This window comes from Ixodes scapularis, unplaced genomic scaffold, assembly GCF_016920785.2.
Source record: "Ixodes scapularis isolate PalLabHiFi unplaced genomic scaffold, ASM1692078v2 PGA_scaffold9__187_contigs__length_104089568, whole genome shotgun sequence".
NCBI classification, from domain to species: Eukaryota; Metazoa; Arthropoda; class Arachnida; order Ixodida; family Ixodidae; genus Ixodes; species Ixodes scapularis.
In genome coordinates, this window is record NW_024609884.1 from 68,472,296 (window position 1) to 68,481,342 (window position 9,047).

Consider the following 9,047-nt stretch of genomic DNA (forward strand, 5'->3'; position numbering starts at 1 on the left):
GTTTTGTGTTGCATCGGGGCGATGCACTTTTTAAAGGGGGGAGTAATGCCGCCCGCCCAGCTGGCCAAGTAGGCAGCGCGCGCGTGGCGTAACGGTTATCGTGCCTGCCTCCCACAAGAAAAGCCAGGGTTCGATTCCTGATAGCGACGTGTGTTGTTTTTCCCTGAAATTTAGTGTTCTGGTAATTTCGAGTATCCTGGAGCTTGCTCGAGATCCGAATGTTCTACACGTCGAATTTTCTACGCCGATTATTCCGGAAGACCACGCATGTACGTAGGGGCTCCGCGTGGCGAGCCGCAGCCAGTCTCGCCCCAGCGTTTGACTCTGCTGTTACGGGACTGCTGCCCGCGGACTCCCTGTTATTATCATTTGTACCCTTTTATTTTTGGGACAAGTTCGCCACATTAAACGCTTATTTTTTCCTGTTTATTTATTATATTTTGGTCACCACCCGTGACAATATAGACCTTTTCATCTCAGTAGTTACCTGACCGGTGGACAGAGGACGCTGACACACGCGACGCCATAAAATGGCTTAAATTTGGTTGGTTTCGGTTTCAGTGGGCTCGCGGTTGTGGTGGTGTTTTATGTCGTTTTCCCTTAGTTTGGGGATATAAATGGTATCCCGTGTGGTATAGAACCAATGATACAGTGGTAATGAGCCCCTTTGCGAACTATACGATGAAGTTACGAACCTAACTTCTGGACGTTTTTACGAAAACCTTCATTTGATCATGTTCTTCGTTCGGCCAGGAGCCAGGTTCGGCGGCGAAACGACTGAAATGATGCCGGGGGAGGATTATGGATGCAGCCGTACTGGACGTTCCCGCTGATACTAGTTTCCCTAACACTCTTTGAATAAAGCTAGTAAAAAGCTAGTAACTGCAGCAGGTATGACCTTTTTCTGAGCGTTACTACCTTTTCGCTAAATATTAACTACCTCAAAAGTGCGATAGGTAGTAAAAACCTAGTAAATGCAGCATGTACTTTACATTTTTCTGACCGTTACTACCTTTTTACTAGTTATTTACCGCGACTTGCTGCAATCCTGACCTGCCGACAGAAGAGTGTGCCAGCGCTCACCATGTAGTATATGGCCTCGGCCGCCACGTTTTGTCACGCCATGACTTCGCGGAGCTGCACAGAGGTTTTCTTTGTTTCCTAGGGTATCCGCATATCAATCGAAGGCGCGCAAGACGCGTCGTCGTCAGAGGGCGGCGTTATCTGGTCCTGGATAGAAAGGTTCGACATTTGAGAAAAGGTACATGGAAGTGACGTAATGTAAAGGCGGAACGTATCCTAGCAACGCTCACGTCGCGGCTCTGCCCTCTTTGACGCCTCTATGTCATCGCAACCTTGACGCCTGTCACCTGTTTGATTGAAGTCCGGAGCTAAACCCCGGCGAGCCGTTCAGGGGTATTCACGCGAGGGAGAAATCCCCGGGATTTCTCCCTCCTGTGAAGACCCCTGAAGGAGCTAAGCAGTCCCCAAGGCGTCCCTACGAGCGGAATACGGGGTAGGATTTACTAGACGCGGGGAGCAGTTTCTGTGCTTAGTGAAGCGACGGCAACCAATCCTGTGGGTCACTGGCCATCACATCCGTTCTAGTTCATGTTGAAAAACAATGAAAACCTATTGGGCGTTGTTAAAACAAACCACTTTCTTGCGTCCTTTTGCAATAGATTTAAGAGTTAATTTGAGAGAAAGTTGTTTCAATATTACAAAGAATGTGGGATGCGCGCTACGTGCCTTCTTTAAAGCAACATGTCGGGGCAAGCAAAAATCGCGCGGTTGACGGCTGCACATAAAGAGTTCCCGTTACCAGCGTTTTACGGTCCCGGCGCGTAATGAAGGCGCGTAAGCGAGCAGATCGACAACATTGATGAAGACGCCTGCTTGCTCTGTTGAACCAGAGAAACATCCGGTTGATATGATTTAACCTGAGACAGGGAAGAAACAAGATACGCAAAACGGAGGGTCAATGCACAGCATTTCCAAAAACAGCTGTGTGTTCGGGGACGTACCTTTCTTTTCCTTCCCTGTCTCAGGTCAAGTTATGTCCACTTTTCATGAGTCCGCCTGCGCGGTCACCTTTCTTTCAGACCAACAGTATAGTCATAATTTGCAACAGCAACTACTTTCATCTTGTTTGGAATACCTCAGTAGAAAACTTTGCCACGTTTCTTTTTGTGTATATATATATATTGTGGGAACCATTTGGTTCACTATACCCTATCCAGGCCTAGCTTTGAGCAGGCCGTGGGAGTCGTTGTCACCAATGGCGTCGGCCTCCCGGATGCAAGGAACCGAGGCTGAATTCCCCGAAGGGGCTGGCGCTCCCTTGCCCACTTTTTGTGAATGTGCCACCGGCGCACCCTTAAGAGTTATAATGGACGCGACTGCTAGTGGCCTCCCCGGGCGCGTCCATTCTCCTAGGCTACATAAGCTGGCCCCGAAGGTGGGCCAGGGGCTCTCGTCGGCGGAGGCCCTGGCTCTACGGAGCTCGGTTTTTCTTTGTGGGCCTCCGATTTCCAGTAAATCTGTCTAATGCGGCAGCGCGGGAAACCGACCAGGTGATACTGGCAATTGAGCCAGCGCCCAGACTTTTCTTGTCTAAGAGCGAAGCTTGTTGGCATTTCAGTCAATAAACACGTCTTTATCCGGACCCAAGGAACCTTCTGTGTTTCTAAGTGATACCCCCCCAAAGGGGAAATCCCACATTTGGCGCCCCAACGTGCGGCTTCCAGACTTTTCTTGTCTAAGAGCGAAGCGTGTTGGCATTTGAGTCAATAAACACGTCTTTACCCGGACCCAAGGAACCTTCTGTGTTTCTAAGTGGTAACCCCCAAAAGGGAAATCCCACATTTGGCGCCCAACGTGGCGCCCGAACCCACGACCCCGAGATTAAGCGTCTCGTGCTCTACCGACTGAGCTAGCCGGGCAGCGTACTCGCCGGGTCGAGCAACTCGTGTTGTTGCCGATCGGTGCCGTAAATAGTCTTGTATTGCTATTGGCACGGGGTTTCTTTTTTATTTGGGATGGGTTTCTGTTCTTGCCGATGCGGATAAACTCATGCTACGGTGCTTGGCCTCTACGAACAGTGCAGTTCAAGGAGGCTGTCCTGCGCGGCTGGAAGGTGCATTCGATGCTCTCCTTTGTTCGCGTTGGCCAGGGCAGCACGCGGCTCCAAGACTTTTCGAAGTTAGGTTGCTGTGCTATGCCTGGCCACAGGCATTTGTGTTTTAGCCTAAGGTAAAAGCTAACATGTTTGAAAAATAACAATGTTGGCGAGCCTGCCCGATTGCAGCCCTGCATCGTTTCAATGTCACAAGAAAGGACAGGGTGGTGCATTTGACATTTCATTGCGCCCGCAAATCGAAGCGATTAGGCATCGTTAGCAAAAGCAGCTACAAAGAACTTTGCCTCGTCGAACTGTCACCAACAAATCCATTGTCTGGGGTGATGCCAGTCAGCTTGGTATGTGGACATCCGTGTTCACATTAAGCGGAGTCGTGTAACTATTTTCACAATAACTCCGCAGGCCAAGCCAGTGCGATGCACGCGACTCACAGCAGAAAAGACACCTTTGTATCTGCCTTTTTTTTAATCTCTGGGGCCTTGTGCACCCAGAGGTTGGTCGAGCGTCCTCAGTTGGACGGCTCCACCTTGCTCGGAATCTCCGAAGCATTTTCTTGGTGAAAGAAACGGGAGAGGAGCAGAGCGCAGGCTGCATTCCAGTTCCCGGCGGTTCCTGGGTCGTCGTTCCACGTCGAGGTGCCATCGACGCCAGGGAGCGTCATCGTTGCCATCGCCCCAGCGTCGCCGGCATGCCTTTCCAGATCCGGCTCCGCGGCGGCTGACCAAGATGGCGGCAGCCACCCTCCCGCTGCCTGGACTCGTCCCCAGGCCAGCAACACGTTGCATATCCAGTCGCGAACCCAAGCTGTGGGCCCGTGCCAACAAGCAGTTCGCATCCCGTCCCGGACTTGGTGACAGTGCCCGTGCCACATTGTGCGTCCCCAAGGAGAGACGCCCAGCCGCCGTAATTTTCGTGATCCTTCGAACATTTTGTCGTGGAGTGTCCGGGTCGTCCTTCCTGCCCAAGCCAGGCCACTACATGGACGTTCCAACGCTACTCCCGGTAAGCCTGCCAAGAAGTGCGGGCTGCAGAGTTCGGCTGCACCCAGGGTCCACTTGCAAGCAGCCAGTTAGTGTTCTTCAGCATGTACCGCGCTGATCGTTTGTCTTATTTCTTTGTGTTCTTCTTTGCGGCATGCTCTTTTTGCTCTAGCGTTTTTATTTTTTTGTTTTTGTTTTTGAGAGCCGGTAGGCCATTTTATTTTTAAACCTACCTTAGCCTTGAGAAGGGGGAAGTGTGGGAACCATGGGGTTCCCTATATCCCTATCCAGGCCTAGCTTCGAGCAGGCCGTGGGAGTCGTCATCACCAATGGCGTCGGCTTCCCGGATACAAGGAACCAAGGCCGAATTCCCCGAAGGGGCTGGCGCTCCCTTGCCCACTTTAGGTGAATGTGCCACCGGCGCACCCTTAAGAGTTATAATGGACGCGACTGCTAGTGGCCTCCCCGGGCGCGTCCATTCTCCGAGGCTACATAAGCTGGCCCCGAAGGTGGGCCAGGGGCTCTCGTTGGCGGAGGCCCTGGCTGTACGGAGCTCGGTTTTTCTTTGTGGGCCTCTGAATTCCCGTGAATCTGTCTAATGCGGCGGCGCGGGAAACCGACCGGGTGATACTGGCAATTAAGCCAGCGCCCAGACTTTTCTTGTTTAAGAACGAAGCGTGTTGGCATTTCAGTCAATAAACACGTCCTTATCCGGACCCAAGGTACCTTCTGTGTTTCTAAGTGGTACCCCCCCCCCCCCCCCCCCCAAAAGGGGAAATCCCACAATATATATATCCTTGTTTAGCTGCATTTAATCTTGTCCTGAATATGGCAGGCCGTCCTGTATATTAATAGATATGTTACGACAGACAACCTCGCAATAGTGTACTTCAAAACGTGTTCAAATAAGAGATCAATGTTTAAGATAACATGTGATTTAAGAATGTCCAAGGGCTTACATTTTGCTATGCTAGTCAGTGTTCATTTTAACTTTCGAGAATGAAATATTGCAACCGATGTTTTCATATAATTTTACTTGTTCAAGTTACGGTTTGCATTCAAAAAAGAGAGCACTTTCAAAAATAAACTCGCTGTGCAACATAACATAATCCCCGATACTGTACGTAAAAAAGGACACGTACACCGAAAGGTCTCAAACACAGCTGAGCTTTTCATGTTTCAAAAAGTGCTTAAATAGGCACCGTGACAAAAATTAAGGGACAGAGAGAAACGAAGACTAGCTCTGCAATGTTTTGAGAGATCCTAACTGACACAGATCCCAATACTAACATCAAGAGGCACACCTGAGTGATGTACAGTGATAATACAGAAGGTAATATTGGAATGTTTAAAACCATAGGGGATATGAAACAATACCCAAAAGGGCAATATTCCTGGTTTAATCAAGACTAAGAAATAGGTCTTCACAAGTCTACAGATGGTCTAAAGTATTTCTCGGCTTTTTGTAGGGCCAAGCCCGGTGACCATTGGCGGTTTGGCAACTAAACCCGGAAGCCTTCTTTGTCATCGTCCCACGCATTTCATGCCTTCTGCTCATAAAATGGAAAGGCTATCGATATCACCGCCATGCACTCAACACATTTCCGGGGGCAGTACCGTCCGTCTCTAAACATAGCACATGAAATACCTGTGAACAGGCCCATCATGTTCCTCGACCTCACGCTGGAATTTAAAGATATACACGTATGTTAGAAGTATGAACCAAGGTCGTGCAAAGGATTTCTTCCGTTTGCGTCTGGACATTCCAAAACTATAAAACGCAGTGTTTCCTATATTGCTTTTGTATCCGCCTTAAAGAAATATTGTCGCCAGAATAATGGGCAATGTTTTGAAAAGCAATTTCCCTGCCTACGTGATCCTGGGTATCCGATTGGTCTCCTGGTATGCACATCTGAAAGCATCTGCACCAAACTCTAATGCAAATCAGCTGACACAGATGGAAGAGAGAAGACAAGAACTCATCAAGAACTTGCATTAATGGCATAAACCGGCCATAAATTAAAAAAGAAGTAGCTGCAAGGCAGGGCAGTAAGGTTGTGTGCTCTGTTCCAAACAAGGCGTATTGTATGAAGAAAGGTAAAAAAAGCAGACGAGCTGGTGATTGACATCCATAGTAACCCTGAGACGTAGGAACAATAAGAAAATGGACAGAACAACGAAGTCTTTAACACAGCTCGAGATGTATTGAACCACCATCGCCTTATATACATGTCCCAGAACTCTTTCACAATTCAAACGACCTCCTCGCCCACTACGCTGTGTACCCTAACAAGACAAGACAAAGTAAACTGCAACTTCAACCAAGAGAAAATGTGCAACATTTCTTACAAGACACAATATGCCCCGTGTGGCACAGGGGTTGTTTATCACATTCCCTTATCACGTGGCAAATGCCACATCGGTCAAACTGCCTGGTGCGTAAATGATAGGACAAGAGAGTATGCAGCTTCTGTCAAGGGAACTACGGCAGGTCATTCCCGCACCTGTAAATGCGGTGTCGTGTTCCGCAGCATCACCATTCTTGCAAGAAACAAAAGCCCGTATGTATGAGAAATTCTTAAAACAATGGCCATCGAAGGAAAAAAAGCAGCATGCGTCCGCGTGCCTTCCACCAAACTCGACAAGAAAAGCAGTCGTGTTTAAGGTGTTTTACGTCCGGCTGAAATGCGGGTCGTTCCAAATAAATGGTATCTATAGCTATCAGAATAAAGAAGAAAAATAAGTAGATAGCTACGGAAAGCCGTAGTCTTCTTCTTGACAGTCATTTCCTTGCCCAGGAACCAGCTCCGGAGGCCCTCGTCCTTATGTTGTTCTGCCCACAGAGCTTCGGGAGTGACGGTCTCATTCTGGATTTCCGGGACCTTTAGTGGCTTAGATCCAGCAGTCTGGCTGCTCTTTTTTTGAAGCCTGGTTTCCTCGGTGGTCGAAACCAGGCTTCTTTCGAAGCCTGGTTTCGACTTCATTTTCCTTGTCGGCTTCGGTGGTGATCCCGTCATCAGCTGCTTCTACATAACACTCGGGATCGGGCTCTCCTGTTGCCACAGCCCCGGTAATGTTGCCCAGAATTATGTTTGTTTGTTTTGTTTGTTTGTTTATTTATTTTTGACACAATTGTCAGGGAGGTTGGGACAAAAGGCGAAAACGAATCACCTGACTAGGTCCCAACCCCCGTTACAGCACTCAGCAGCAGGGCACAGGAAATGAATCAAAAACAGCATAAATCAAAAATAAAACAATATCTGAGAAGATAAAAATATGAGACACAAAAAATGTACAATCTATTTTGGTGTGAACTATACTAGGAATACACACTAGACACATTGAAGTATACCGAAGGTATTTTTTGAAAAGACACATGGACGCTATTGTCTGGGCTAATTCGAATACACAATAGAAAGAGTGAACTCTCCATGCAGAGTGCTGTTACCTCGCCGCTGAAGAAGGGAGTGCGCATCGACAGCCTGGCTTTAGGGAGATACCCTGACCGTGCCATTCACCAGGTAAACCACTTTAGACGTTTCCGTGAGGTCCTCATCTGCAATAAGGCTCCTCCGAACGACAACGGTGTTGCACCCGGTGTCACGGAGGATCGTGATGACCCCTCATCCCACTTTTCCAGTTCGTACTGGTACTCTATTTGTCAAGTGCTTCGTTTCGGCCGCAATGATCGAACTTACGATCGGGAGTGGCTCCCCATTCTTCAATTTCACGTACCTGTTCTGAATAAGCCCGTTGGTCATCTGGGCGTTCTCAGCAGCCACGCAGCAGAAAGCTTGAGATCGCCCCCGGGGTCCTTCTTGGGATCCCCCCTGGCAGGAATTTTCGGTGTGGCCCGTCCGACCACACCTCGAGCAGGAGGGAGTCTTCGGGCCTTTCTCCTGGCAGTTAGCAGCCCAGTGTCCCATGCGGTCGCAGAGAAAGCATCTCAAGGGAGGCCGTCCTTCTCCCCCAGGTTCCTTGTTGACGTCTCGTGGAGCATCAGGTTTCGGTTTCTTCTCTTCCGCCTTGAATCCAAGAGACTGGGCCCCTTTTGCTTCCAAAAACCGATCGGCCAAGTCGTCCATGTCGTCCAGAGCCTTAGATCCTCTCTCCTTGATGAAGATGGCGAGCTTCGGCGAGCACCCCTTTATGAATTGTTCGGTCAGCACTAGGTTCCGGAGAGTGTCATACTCCTTGATCGTCTCGGCAAGTTCGATCCAACGGTCGAATAGGCTCGCCAGGCGTGCTGCAAACTGTGCTCCCGTTTCCCCGCTTTCCGGTTTGACGTTCCGAAACTTTCCCGGAATCCCTCTGCAGTCAGACGGAATCGCCTCATCAGTGCCACCTTCACGCTTTCATAGTCAACGGACTCCTCCGGTGCGAGTCGAGAAATTACCGACAGTGCCTCGCCCTTCAAACACAATGCGAGCATCGTAGCCCATTGGTCGCGAGGCCAGAGTTGTCTCAGGGCTAAACGCTCGAGCCGAAGGAGATATGCGTCTAAGTCGTCCTTCTTCTCATCAAAGGCCACCATCCAGCGTTGAAGGCTCGTTAGGACGGCGCTGTGAGTTGCCAGAGGGCTCGCATTCGTAGGGCTCGCATTTTCGACTTCTTTAAGCTGAATCTTCAAATCTACCATTTCCTTTGCCTTGATTTGCCGCTCATCCTCCCGATTCATCTCATCTCTCACCCAGTTTCGCAGTTCCACCCCCTCGTAGTACAGCTCTCTCCCAAGCGCGGTTAATTCTACTCGCGACATGGTAGCACGATAACTCTCACACTCAAAGCAAGAAACAAACGATTACTCAAATCGCCCGCCCTCGTTCTCCCTCGCGACCCTCCTCCGCAGTGGGGTCATCTCCCTAACCTCACACTATGCCACCGGTCCTGTCGCGGACGCCAGTTTGTCACGGAGTGGGGTCAAATTA

General features: G+C 49.6%; 1 non-coding gene across 1 annotated transcript; it reads right to left on the reverse strand.

Annotated features, from left to right (window-relative positions):
• Window positions 1-2,869: 2,869 nt before the first annotated feature.
• Window positions 2,870-2,942, reverse strand: Trnak-cuu. Its single transcript has one exon. It is a non-coding gene; the product is annotated as a tRNA-Lys (tRNA).
• Between the last annotated feature and the right edge of the window lie 6,105 nt (window positions 2,943-9,047).